Source organism: Coffea eugenioides, chromosome 3 (genome assembly GCF_003713205.1).
Source record: "Coffea eugenioides isolate CCC68of chromosome 3, Ceug_1.0, whole genome shotgun sequence".
NCBI classification, from domain to species: domain Eukaryota; kingdom Viridiplantae; phylum Streptophyta; class Magnoliopsida; order Gentianales; family Rubiaceae; genus Coffea; species Coffea eugenioides.
The window spans coordinates 15,993,934-16,009,047 of NC_040037.1; the positions used below are offsets into that span (position 1 = coordinate 15,993,934).

General features: G+C 35.4%; 1 non-coding gene across 1 annotated transcript; it reads right to left on the reverse strand.

Annotated features, from left to right (window-relative positions):
* Positions 1 to 7,580: 7,580 nt before the first annotated feature.
* Positions 7,581 to 7,687, reverse strand: LOC113767275. Its single transcript, XR_003467988.1, has one exon. It is a non-coding gene; the product is annotated as a small nucleolar RNA R71 (small nucleolar RNA).
* Between the last annotated feature and the right edge of the window lie 7,427 nt (positions 7,688 to 15,114).

Consider the following 15,114-nt stretch of genomic DNA (forward strand, 5'->3'; position numbering starts at 1 on the left):
AAAATTATATTTACTAAAAGGATAAAAGTTGTTAAGGAGAGGGAAACCATAACAGAGAAATAATTCAACCTTTTGTTAAAAGATAAAACCTTTTAGAAGAGAGTAAAAAATTACAAAAAGAAATTGATTAAAGAGTAGTTGGATGCAAAATAGCAAAACTTAAATATCCAAATGATCCAACAATTCTCTTCAATTAGACATATCACCCAAGAAAAAAAAACAAAATATAGCTTGATTAGTAAGATACTTTACTTATAATCAATAAATTACGCGTTCGAGTCATTAAGAGGTACGTGAGAAACCACAGTTAATCTATTAAAAGATACGTGTAGCTCACAAACTTACAAAGAAAGCATTTGATAAAGAAACTTTATTCTACAAGGTCATATATCTTTAGCAATACACACGAATCAGCACGGACTTTATATAATTTTTTTTCTTGACTAATGTCATCAGTAAGCGTGCTTTTGAATTCACATATAGCACAAATTTCAGCAGCTTATTTAATTTCTTCTCATAATTCCTGCAGATTGGTCACTTTTGTCCAAGACATTTGCTTCTTCATAACAACTTGCGATTAATTGCCACGCCAAATTGAACCATATTCTGCGGGTACGCATTGGTAGGAGGAGGCGGTGGCAGTGCAGCCACTGCAGCACGACCTGCAAAGTTCTTCTCGCTAATGGTGCTGGGGTTGCACGGTGTACCACCACCGCCGGGGATGTAGCTGCACCCACTTGGCGCTGGAGGGCCAACTACTTTCCGAGACCGCAGAGATTGTAGAAAAAGATGCAGCTTTCTTATAACCATAATGCAATCTTCTTCTGGTTCTTCCACATCAGAGATTCTAGTGGCTGCATATGGTTTGATGCTGATTGCAAGAATTATTAAGGCCATGCAAAACATGCAGTTTAGAATCCTCATCTTGATCTTTTTTGGGTTGGACGTAAACGAAAATAATTAAGACAAACAAATTATAGCAGATCGATAAAACTGGTGAGGTTTAGGTGCAAGACAACCGACTACTTATATACTCTTTTTTTCATCAAGCGGTCATGAACAACGTTGTATGACTTGGAATTTTTTGTGTATGTTTTTCGTTAGTTTGATTTTGATCAAAAGCTTTGACTTTTGAATGTACCGATTTGCCTAGAATTCTGAAATTGAATGGGTCCAAATGGAAAATTCTGAGGCTTAACTGTGAGTGGTTTATGGTTTCCCCAATTGATAACATTATCTAAAACCGGTTTGAGATTGCAGTAATTTATTAAAAATATTTCACCTAATAGAACTTTTAATAAAAATACTTATTAAGGGGTTAAGTACTTATTATTATATTATTTGGATATATAGTCGAATAAGTACTTATAAGTACTTATTGTATTGGATAATATGTAATGTAAAATTTTTAAATATAATTTTATCTTTATTTAGTTTATACAATAAGATAAAAATGATTAAATTTAATATTTTTTTAAAAAATATAAAAGCAATTTTAAGAGTATAAAATTTGAACTTTTGCTAAAAATACTTTTAATATCAAAATTTTTATTCCTAATTTTATAAGATGATATTTAACCAAACGCTTCAAAATTACTTTTAGCACCAAAAGTGTTTTTTTTTTATTAAAAGCACCACAACCCCTAATGGTCGCCTAATATGGAGAATGGAGACTGGATCAATTAGTAATTTTATTTTTTGGTGAAACATAACTAGATAACACAAGGAAAAATTGCTGCTGATTTTAAAACATATAGCATCTAACTTTCATGATCCCTATTTCACTCTTGATAATTCACGCTAAAGGAAAATAAAACTTATGAAGATATCAATGAAATAGTCACGATCTTCTGTAGGAACTGAAAAACAAACACAAGAAGAGGCAATATGTGAGACTACAAGTTGTAGTTGTTTACTAAAGTAAATATTAACTAATTGCTTAACATTACTTTTCACGAATAAACCTTTGTTCGATGCCAAGAAAAGTTGAAATTCAGATTACCTAAAAAATTAAAAAGAAAACATATGGTATTAACAATCAAAATAGGACGGAGTTGCTGGACATACATAGTTCATATATAGTTTTGTCTTCTATTTTCATCATAAATAGGAATTTTCGTGTCGATATCAATGAAAAGAGTGATTACGTATCATGATTCAAGCATAAAGGTTGTTAAAAAAAATTAAAAGAGTTAAGGTTACCTATTATTGAAAATCTACCTTTGTTGGATTGCCTTTTCTTTCAAACAAAAAATATAATTTTTTTGTGAACACATTTTTCAATCACCTTTATATCTCACATACGTCAAATCGTTACAGCATATTTTTCTATAAAAACTCTAAAAAATAGCGATCCAAATAGAGAATTAATTTACGTTGCAGAAAAAGATTGCTCCTGCCGTCCATTTCCAAATCCGAGAAACAACTTAATTGTCCCGCATGTGCTTCTCGGTCAAGGAAGACATTCCTTGTTTTTCATTCCTTTTGTTCAAATCTAGACTATAAGGTCTTTTTTTCCCTTCATTTTACCAAGTAAAAGGTTATAGCATGAATTGACCGTGGGTGAGGGTGATTCCTATAAACTTGCTTCCCGGGGCATGGGAAAGCGTCTACTTTACATCTTCTTTGCCTAATTTCCTGCTGCCTCCATAGCAATAACAGTGGGACTGCATTTGAAGACTTATATTACTTTTTTACCTTGCACTCTAAATTTTAATTTTATACACTTTTTATTCTAAATTCTCAAGTTTGTTCCATTTAAATCCAGTCAATCATAACATTAACAAAATTAATAGGATAGAGGATCATACAAGTTATTGACAATATGCTGAAAGTACTCAAAAGAAACAAAGGGATCACGACTAGAACAAAATGATACATCATCATTAATTTGCACTATTCTTTATCTCGTTAATTTTACTAACAATATTAGTGATTAAATATGATTCTGGTATAACTGCAATCCTTTTGACCACTTTGATTCATTGTTATTTAATTGTATTATCTCTATTTCGTTAATTTTGCTAGCATTGCTATTGATTGGATTTAAGTTGGACAAACACAAGAGTTTAGGATGCAATGTATTCAAAATTGAAAGTTTAGAGTAGAAAGTATCTAAAATTAAAATATAAGATGCAAAGTTAAGAAATGGTACTAGTTCGGGAGTACAACGTAGCATTAGTGCATAAAAATGAGAATAAAATATTTACTCAGTGCGTATCCTCTATACCGGGCAGTGGCGGTCTTAGGCTTTGAACATTTGAATTTGGGGGTCTCGGAGTGGTCATTGTGTTTGTCCATGCTTCACGCAACAGAACGTTTCAACCAAAGGACTGATTTCAATTCCGTGGCCACGACTCTTTGCTCAAGTCCAACGAGCGGAATTCCATGCATCATACATGGATGCCCTAATGACTATGCAACCCACAACAACCACTGCTCAATTTCTTTGCTGCTTCTTTCTCTCTTATTAGTATGATATACCGGTGACCAAAGTTGGGCTCTTATTATTTTTCTTCCACGGTAAGCAAATCGACTTTAATCTATCTGTTGAATCTGGAAAGAAACCGAGAACAAATCTTGGACAAAATGAAGGATGAAACTTCCAGCGAGACCTCGAACAGCCCAGCGAAGGTCGAAAACCTGATTCAAAGCATCTCAACACATAATAATATTTTCCGTGCATAATTTTTTATTTCTGAATTTCTTTATTAAGGAAGGGGTGGGATTCAAGATGCAGTAAAGGAGAAGAGAAATTTGATAGCAAGATCTCTTAGTTTTTAAGATACAACTTTAGCCACTAGATTAAAATCTTCTCTATTATTTTCTATGTATGCTTGACAATTCACATACATGTAAATGACAGAAACTTTCAACACCAAAGCCTGCTCACACTTTGCATATAGAGAGATGTATCTTGACAATTCACATACATGATCTACTCATTTATGGTAGCATCTAAAAATCACATAGTCGGAAGTATATTTGACACATAAAAATATACGAGAGAAGAGGAGCTTATTATCAATCACACAGATAATAATTTCATCCGACTTTTATATTGAGACAGGTATAAAATCTAGATAGAATTGCCTTTACAATAATCACAACTCTTTATAAATTTTTCTCACTCTTCTCAACTGAATGTGATAAGAGTTTATTTTACGTATTTTTTAGTGCATTTTATTAGTTAATTTTGAGTTGATTATTTAGTTTTATAATTAAAATAAAGAGGTTTTTGGTAAAATTATATATTTTTGGTAAAAGTGGATAATATTGCATTTCTATTGATTTTAATAGTAAAAACTTCATTTTTATGCAGGAATAATGAATCAATCACCAAAGGAGGTCAATTGAGGTGAAAAATAGAGATTTGGTGATGAATTTAAGTGGCAACAAGAAGAATGAAGTGAAAAACGTTCAAGTGAGGAAATGCAATACAAGTCAGTTTTGACACTTTTCAGTATTTTGACCATATCTGGAGCTACACTTATCGGATTGAGGTGATTTTTTATACCATTTTAAAGCTAAGAAAGAGACCTACAATTCGTATGAAGACATCGAAATCCATTTCTGCCATCTTCATGGGCAAAACGTTGGAATACAGAAGCTGCACCCTGTGGTCGGAAGTTAAAACAGAGGTTTGAACAGGTGACAGTATTTCGATCATATCTCAGGCTACAAAGCTCCGATTTGGATGATTCTTGAAGCATTGGAAAGCTAACTCAAAGGGCTACAACTTTTGTGTTTTGCACAAAAGCTAGTTCGGTCTTTATGATAGATAAAATCGCAGATGAAGTAAGGCCAAAGTGAATACGCGAGTACACAAAACGTGACTTGTAACCGCGTTTTGTGTAGGCGCGTTTTATAGCCGAAATTCTGCAATTTGACTCAGCCAATTCTCTTGTGTTCATACCACTTTCCAGCTATAAGATGCAAGGGAATTCGGTGCACATGCTTCAGAAGACAAAAGGGCAAGAAAAGTGGCTTATTTTCAAGTCAAAAATATTGGTTTTTGACTATGCTAACAAAGTGGAGATTTGGGAATCAAAGGATAGAATTTGACTTGGAAAAATGGAGCATTTGAGTGTTTTTTATGCAGAGATATGGGGAGAGATCTGGGAACCATTCGTAGCTTAGTTTCTTACAGAAAAACATATTCTCTCTACCTAGGACTTGCAAGGGGCAATGGGGATTTCATCTTGTAATCATCTAAGTTCAAGACAAAGGAGATTTTTGGAAGGCTTCACCATATCTTGGCTAAGACTTTCTTTACTCTGTTTGTATTTGTAATTCATGATGATTTACATTAATGAAGTTATGAGTGTTTTATCATTCATGAGTAGCTAATTTTCTTTATCTAGGGAGTAGATGAAGCTTATGGCCAAATGATATGAAGTGATTGTTATTCATTCTTGTTATGTCTTGTATTAACTTATCTACTTGTGTATGTTGGATTACTTGTTGTTGCTTGATCACCAATAGCAGGTTTATAGTTATTTTTATTCATTGAGAAATGGTAAAAATAATGGAATGACACAAGTAGAACTTGAGTTGTATATTCATGAGAATAGAAATACGTTCAAGTGGATGAAATCTGCATTTCATGTGTGAATAAGAACAGATTTAGTATTTACCAAGAGATTAGGACAAACTAATCTGTTTTAACCCATTATTATCATGAGAATGTGATTTTGGTATTTCTGGAAATGAATCCTTGGTTAAACAAGAGCAGTAACAAGTGTTGAATTAATTCATTTTAGATCTTTTGTGTCATAAGTGGAATCTACATCCCTAGATCTTAATATTTAGTGAATTCTACTCCCCTTGAGATATTGCATTTATCTATTTAAGAATTTTTGTAGTTGAATTAAAATCTGAAGTTTCTGCTCAAATTAATTGTGAGTCTAAATAATAGAGTAAATTAGTATCTAATAATTGTTTTAAATTGCTCCTCGTGGGATCGACCCGATACACATCTCGTACTACAATTACGACCTGTATACTTGCAGTCCAACGGGTGTAAATTCGGAATTAAACTTGCATTGATAAAAAAAAATCCCGTCAAGTTTTTGGCGCCGTTGCCGGGGTATGGATTAGTAGGTATGGATTAGTTATAAGTATAATTGATTCACTACGAAAGTAGGATTCAAATGCATTAGGAAATTACACCATAATTAGCCTAGATGTAGTACTCAATGATCCAAATATAACACTTGCATGAGTAGTTAGGGATACCACAACCTAAGGAGCTTTTATTTGTTAATTTCTTGTATAAGTGCAGTAGGTTAAATTTCTTATTATTCATTGATAGTCTAAATAATAAAGAAACTTTAGTAATACCGGTAATTGTTCACTCTTCCTTGTGGGATCGACCCGATATATACCCTAAACTACTAGTTGATCTGTATACTTGCAGTGAACGGGTGTAATTCGGTATTTTTTAGCTTGCACGTATGTAAAATACCCGTCAAGTTTTTTTTGGCGCCGCTGCCGGGGATTCAAATGCATTAGTAGGATTACTATTACTAAATCTTGTACTAAAATTGCGACCTGTATACTTGCAGTCCAATGAAATTACACCATAATTAGCCTAGATGTAGTAATTAATGATCCAAATATAGCACTTGCATGAGTAGTTAGGGATACCACAACCTAAGGAGCTTTTATTTGTTAATTTCTTGTATAAGTGCAGTAGGTTAAATTTCTTATTATTCATTGATAGTCTAAATAATAGAGAAACTTTAGTAATACCGGTAATTGTTCACTCTTCCTTGTGGGATCGACCCGATATATACCCTAAACTACTAGTTGATCTGTATACTTGCAGTGAACGGGTGTAATTCGGTATTTTTTAGCTTGCACGTATGTAAAATACCCGTCAAGTTTTTGGCGCCGTTGCCGGGGAGCGGCAATATTAGAGCCTAATCATCTTTATTAATTTAGACAGCTTTATTTTTTAGATTATATTTAATCTTGTATTGTAATCAGTTTTTTTTTTACCATTGAAGTTGCATAATATCCCTTATTTCTGTTTGTAGTGTATGCACCGGGAGTCTCGAGAAGTCGCACCTTTCAATCCAGAAATTGAGAGGACACTACGTAGACAAAGGAGGCATCCACCACAGCAAGAGGAACAAGAGATTTGGCAACCTATAGAGGAAATCTCAATAGAACTACCATTTGAAGAAGAAATGGCTGAAAATGACCCAAATAGGCGAGTTCTACGAGATTATACTCTACCGGAAACACAAGGATCTCAAACAAGCATAGTAAGGCCTACGGTAAATGCTAACAATTTTGAGATTAAACCATCACTTATCCAAATGGTTCAACAATCTCAATTTGGAGGTAATGCAGTAGAAGATCCTAATACACACTTAGCTACATTCTTGGAAATTTGTGATACAATTAAAATGAATGGAGTTAGTGATGATGCTATAAGGCTAAGGTTGTTCCCATTTTCATTGAGAGATAAGGCCAAACTTTGGCTACACTCTCATGCTCCTAATACTTTCACTGGATGGGATGAACTATCAAGAGCATTCTTAAATAAGTATTTTCCACCAGGTAAGACTGCTAAGTTTAGAATGGATATCACTGGTTTTAGTCAAATGGAAGGAGAATCATTATATGAAGCATGGGAAAGGTTTAGAGATTTGCTTCGGAAATGTCCACATCATGGACTGCCGGAGTGGTTAATCATACAAACCTTCTATAATGGTTTAGTTTTTTCTACTAAAACTATGATTGATGCAGCTGCAGGTGGAGCTTTAATGGGTAAATCACCCCAAGAGGCTCATAATTTGATAGAAGAAATGGCAGCAAATAACTACCAATGGGCCAATGAGAGAGGTAATACAAGACGTCACGCAGGTATGATAGAAATGGACACTCTCAATATGCTGAGTGCTCAAATGAATAATGTGATGAAGTTATTGAGTAGACAAGGTGGAGTTAGCCCAAGTTCATCTAATGCTCACGTAGCTTGTTGTTCTTTCTGTGAAGGTGAACATGATATTAATGAGTGTGTTGATTCTGAGCAGGTACAATTTGTCAATAATTACAACCGAAATGCTCCAAATAATCCCTACTCGAATACTTACAATCCGGGGTGGAAAAATCATCCAAACTTTGGATGGAAAGATCAAGGCAATCAACAAAGGCCAACCAATCCGCCGGGATTTCAACCAAGGCAACCACAGGCTGAAACTAAACCAAGTTGGGAGATCGCGGTGGAAAAACTTGCTAAGGTGACTTCGGATAGATTCGAGCGAGTTGAGGGGCGGTTGGACCAATTAGCTGGGATGTACAGAAACTTGGAGGTTCAAATTGGTCAAATTGCCAATGTGATCAACAATAGAAACCCTGGTGAATTACCAAGTAAAACCGAAGTGAATCCGAGAGAGCATGTCAATGCAATCATTCTTAGAAGCGGTAAAACGGTTGAGGGATTTGATTTTGAAAATTCAGGTGGTGAAAAAGACAAGAAGCAAGCAATTGAAGGGGAGCAAGAAAGTCAAAATGATCATGTTATCATTGATATTGATGCACTTCATCCCAAATTAAATTCTAATGTGATACCTTTTCCTCACAGGTTGAAGAAAGATGGACAGGATCGGGAGTTTGAAAAGTTCTTCAAAATGTTTAAACAATTGCACATTAACATTCCTTTCATTGATGCTATAACACAGATTCCCTCTTATGCACGTTTCTTGAAAGACATCATGTCAAAGAAGAGGAAAATTGTAGATAATGAGATGATAGCATTAACGGAAGAGTGTAGTGCATTGATTAAGAATAAACTCCCTCCTAAATTGAAAGATCCGGGAAGTTTTTCTATTCCTTGCACTATTGGTCAATTGCATTTTTCTAATGCTTTATGTGATTTAGGTGCAAGTGTGTCACTTATGCCGTTATCGGTTGCCCGGAGATTGGGACTTCAAGAGCTAAAAGCTACCAATATTACATTGCAATTAGGCGGATCGGTCAATCACACGTCCCACGGGTATTTTGGAAAATGTGCTCATAAAGGTAAGACAATCTATAATACCTGTGGATTTTGTTGTCTTAGATATTGAAGAAGATGTGAGAATGCCAATTATTCTAGGACGACCGTTTTTAGCCACTGCACGAACTATGATTGATGTAGAAAAAGGTAAGCTTATATTACGGGTTAATGGTGAGGAATTGGAATTCAATTTGGATAATAAAGAAGGGAGTATAGAGCCTACTGCTCTTGTGTCTAATATGCCATATGATGAAAAGGTTAACCAAGAAAGGACCGAAGAAGTTAAATTTATAAATGTCCTTGGTACTAACTTTCATGGTGTAGGAACAAAGGAGGAGAAGATAAGGATGGAAGTTGGCTTAATAAATTCGCCATTCCATGAAGAAAATGGTGAAAAGTTGAGCCAATTCAGAAAAGACAAGCAAAATCCACTCCAAGGTGAAGTTGAGCCTCTCTATGACAAGTCTAATATTCCTCCTTGGCATTTGAGGAAATTGGACTATGAAGATCAAAGCATGGTTCACCACATGGTGGATTGGCTCGGGAGTTTCGACCCATGGGGAGAAAATCGCTCCCTAATGCTCTAAAGTGATTCAACTCTTTCAGTCGAGCCAACGACTATAAACAAAAGCGCTAATTGGGAGGCAACCCAATGTTTATGTTATTTGTGTTAAATTTTTGTGATTTTTAGACTTGAATAAGTGTTTTAGTTAATTTGTTGTTTTTGTGTGATAGGGTTGGCAAATGGAAGCAAGAATGACCATTTGAGGTGAAAAGGGCGAACTTTGATCAAACAACTCAACCCCTCGATTTGCGTTAAAGGTGTTTTTGATTCATTATAAAGGGGTAAAATGCATGTTTTTAATGTTTTACATTTGTTCCAGTCATTAAAATTGGCAAACAAATGATCTATGATGCATTTTGAGTCATTGGGGTACCTTTTGTAATTTTTCAAAAGTTGAAATTCTGCTAAAAATCGAAGCAGAAAACGCGTTTGCAAATAAAACGCGACTACAAGTCGCGTTTCTCAGAATCGCGTTTTCAATTCTGCACCTGCAGAACAGAAAACGCGCCTTCAAAAACGCGACCTAAAGTCGCGTTTTAATGGAAGTCGCGTTTTCAAGCCTGGATCAAGACTCAAAAACGCGACTTCAGAAACGCGACTCAAAGTCGCGTTTTCCATCACAGTCGCGTTTTCATTCCTGCAAGATTTGTGCAGGAAACGCGACTTCAAAAACGCGAGTTGAAGGCGCGTATTTAGTCGCGTTTTCCGTGTCTGAATATAGCCTTCAGAAACGCGATTTCAGCCTTTCTTCTTCACTTCTCCAATTTTTCCAGCCGCGTTTTTCCCTCTTCCTTCTACCCAACTCACAAATTTTCATTTATACTCCATAATCTTGCTAGAAATCATCACCCCAACACCTTTTGAGCTTCATACAACCTTTTTAACCGATTAAAATCCAAGAAAAACACCTAAAATCAGGTTTTTGAGGGATTGAAGGTTAGGGTTCTTAAACTCTAATTTCTTCAATTGGAGGTCAATTGGAGGTTGTTGTTTCATAGGGCTTTTTGCATTTTTAGCATCACCAAACATCCTTCTACGTGATTGAGGTAAGTTTCTTCATCAAATCTTTTGATTTTAGAAGTTCATATTTTTTATCCTGAGCTATCTGACATCTTTTAATTTCGAAAATTTGATGAGGTTCATGGCTATTTTTGATTTTATTCATGATTATTATGATTGTTTAAGCATGTTTAAATGTTTAAATGTAGCAATTTATTGGTTTTCAAGTACTTTAAAATTCACAATTGCTATATTTAGATGAAATTGGAAAAAGGAACTAGGATGTTTTTGAGCCATTGGTGATGTTAAATTATGGTTAAAAAGGGTTAGTTGATGATGTTTAAGCATGTGCATTGTGTATAGTGAGTAATTTGGTTGATTTGGTGAGTTAGTTAGTTTAATTTTTGCCTAAACATGATTATAGCTAAAAGCATATTATTATTGTTAATTCTAAATAGTTATAATCATAATTGCTCCTATTTTCACTAATTGAATTATAATTGATACATATCTTGTGTAATTTGGTGATTTTGGGCAACTTTAGGCAGAAAATATGTCTTGTACGATCATTGAATGATTAGAACTTAAGCAATTGTATTTGAGGTTATTTGGATTAATGCTGAACTTTTGTTGCCAAAAAAATGAGTTGTAGTACATGTGAATAATTGAAATATTTTTTAGGTACTATGCCAAGAGGAAGAAGAGCGGTACTTTCATCCTCTAGTAGTGAGGAGAGGGAGGTTAATGAAGAGATGGAGGTGACTGAAGAGGAGAATTCACCTTCTCCTCCACCAATTAACCGTCGACCTGGTGAGGGCACCTCCCGTGGAGCGGGAAGATCGGTATTTGACAGTGCTAGGTTCAACACTCGCAGGAATCAGGAGTGGCATGAGGCGCGTGCTAATTTGGAGTTTTTGTTTGAGATGCACGTCAGTCCACCAGTTGAGATGATGTACAACATCTCAGAAGCTTTTGCTCAGCTAGGATGGGCTCCGATTCTCACCCTTCCAAACCATTACTACCCAGACCTGGTGCGCGAGTTTTACGCCAACATTGAAAGTAAGGCGCGCCATAGTGGAGAAATAATTGAGTCCTGGGTGCGTGGAAGACGAATCACCTTGTCACGGCAAGATTTGGCTGCTATTTTGGGGTGTATGGATGACGGACGTCCAGTAGACTTGAAGAAGGAGTTTGTTCCCCCGAATAGGAGGTGGGATCCATCATTGGCCATGGCTAGGTTTGGTCTCGAGTACCAACCTTTTCGCTCTACCAGAAAGGAGACTATATTGGCAAATGTATTCGAACCTCGTCATCGGCTTATCATTTACATGATGGCTCACAATGTCATCCCAAAGAAGACGGGGCACACGGAGGTTCGCAAGAGCGATATTTACTTCCTTGATTACATGTTCCACAACCGAACTTCCCCATATGCTCGAATTTCATTGCCGAACATCATCATCAGCCACATTAGGTCTACGGCGAGGCGTAAGACAACTTCTTTCAAACTTTCATTTCCTCGTCTACTGACTTTAATCTTCCCCCGTTTTGAAGTTCCCTTGGAAGGCATGCGGCGGGAGTATGTTCCACCACGTGCTGAGATGACTATCACTACTCTTCGCCGCCTTGGTATTGGCACGGGAGACATTCCACGCCCTGTTCAGGAGCGGAGACAAAAGGCTAGACATGGTCGCGATGGAGCTGGACCATCTACTGCAGCACCACCTCCTCCGCCGCCACAGACCAACTGGCAGCGGCTTTTCGGTCGCTTGGACGACATCGACCATCATTTAGCCAGAATGGATACTCGCCTGGACCGAATTGAAGATCATTTAGGCACACGCCCACCTCCCATCGATGATGATGAAGATGACGATGAAGAGGATGATTGAGGCTGCCCTTTGGCTGGCTTTTCTTTTGTTTGCTTGTTATTTTTTATCTTTTGTTTGAAAAATGTTAACTTACATTCCTTATTTTGAATATTGGAACTTGTGGCAGTAACTAGTAGATCGTTGACTGTGGATGGTTGAGCGGTCGATGACTCATGATTCAAGGCTTCACTGGACTGCAGTCATCTCACTTGGGGAGTCACTTGTTCCTTTCTTTTGTTTCTTTTCTTTTCTTTCCCTACACATTGAGGACAATGTGTATTCTAAGTGTGGGGGAAGAAATGTGTGGTACTTGTGATTTTAGTTGTGTTTGATATAATTCTTGTGCTTAAATGGTGTTTCTTGTGGTTGCTGGCAGGGAGATTTAGTCCACTTTTAAGGGGAGACTCTGTCAAAATTTTTCCAAAACCTTATACATATATATGTTATTAACTATAATAAATAAATAAAATTTTGTCACTTATCCTTTTGAAATAAATATACGCGGTTTTGATACTTCTTTTCTCATGAAATTTGGAAATGACTTTTATGTGATTATAATTTTTACATCTATAGGAAAGTATATCTAGTAAAGTGGAGAAAATTATGCCTACATTTTGTATATTTGATGAAAATTCTTCTTTTTATCTAATTTTATAAGATAAGAAATTAATATGGTTAATAAGTGTCATACTCTTCTCATGATTACTCTTAGAGGGAATTTTATTATATATTGTTAAAAAAAATAAAAAAAAAAAAATGGTTATTCTACTCCAATGATTCTCGTACCGAGTAACCGGGGGTTGGCATCTACAAATGTCGACATTCGCGTAAAAAGGTACTTGAATTAAGAGTATGCAAAGCAACTTGAGTATGTGAAATGTTGAGTAACCGGGGATCTGCATCTAAAAATGTTGATCTTCGCGTCAAAAGGCATTTTTCACAACTTAAGTAATATTTAATCCTTAAAATATATATATATATATATATATATATATAAAAGTAAATTAAATCCCTCTTTAAGAAAAATAAGAAGTTGATCATGAGATTAGTTAGCATCTTTATTGACTATAGGAGTTGCTTGCTTGCGAAATTGGATAAAAATAAGAAGTTGAGTTGAATTGGTAAAATTATGGTATACTTGGCTCTTCTTTGCTTGATATTATGAGTACTTGAACTTAATGGAAAGATCACATAAGGGTTATTTACCTTGATTCAAGGAAATGGAGTTGAAATACTACATATGTTTATTTTAAATTTTTGGATCATTGATGGTTGGAATTTTATATTGCTTGAGGACAAGCAATGATTCAAGTGTGGGGGTATTTGATAAGAGTTTATTTTACGTATTTTTTAGTGCATTTTATTAGTTAATTTTGAGTTGATTATTTAGTTTTATAATTAAAATAAAGAGGTTTTTGGTAAAATTATATATTTTTGGTAAAAGTGGATAATATTGCATTTCTATTGATTTTAATAGTAAAAACTTCATTTTTATGCAGGAATAATGAATCAATCACCAAAGGAGGTCAATTGAGGTGAAAAATAGAGATTTGGTGATGAATTTAAGTGGCAACAAGAAGAATGAAGTGAAAAACGTTCAAGTGAGGAAATGCAATACAAGTCAGTTTTGACACTTTTCAGTATTTTGACCATATCTGGAGCTACACTTATCGGATTGAGGTGATTTTTATACCATTTTAAAGCTAAGAAAGAGACCTACAATTCGTATGAAGACATCGAAATCCATTTCTGCCATCTTCATGGGCAAAACGTTGGAATACAGAAGCTGCACCCTGTGGTCGGAAGTTAAAACAGAGGTTTGAACAGGTGACAGTATTTCGATCATATCTCAGGCTACAAAGCTCCGATTTGGATGATTCTTGAAGCATTGGAAAGCTAACTCAAAGGGCTACAACTTTTATGTTTTGCACAAAAGCTAGTTCGGCCTTTATGATAGAGAAAATCGCAGATGAAGTAAGGCCAAAGTGAATACGCGAGTACACAAAACGTGACTTGTAACCGCGTTTTGTGTAGGCGCGTTTTATAGCCGAAATTCTGCAATTTGACTCAGCCAATTCTCTTGTGTTCATACCACTTTCCAGCTATAAGATGCAAGGGAATTCGGTGCACATGCTTCAGAAGACAAAAGGGCAAGAAAAGTGGCTTATTTTCAAGTCAAAAATATTGGTTTTTGACTATGCTAACAAAGTGGAGATTTGGGAATCAAAGGATAGAATTTGACTTGGAAAAATGGAGCATTTGAGTGTTTTTTATGCAGAGATATGGGGAGAGATCTGGGAACCATTCGTAGCTTAGTTTCTTACAGAAAAACATATTCTCTCTACCTAGGACTTGCAAGGGGCAATGGGGATTTCATCTTGTAATCATCTAAGTTCAAGACAAAGGAGATTTTTGGAAGGCTTCACCATATCTTGGCTAAGACTTTCTTTACTCTGTTTGTATTTGTAATTCATGATGATTTACATTAATGAAGTTATGAGTGTTTTATCATTCATGAGTAGCTAATTTTCTTTATCTAGGGAGTAGATGAAGCTTATGGCCAAATGATATGAAGTGATTGTTATTCATTCTTGTTATGTCTTGTATTAACTTATCTACTTGTGTATGTTGGATTACTTGTTGTTGCTTGATCACCAATAGCAGGTTTA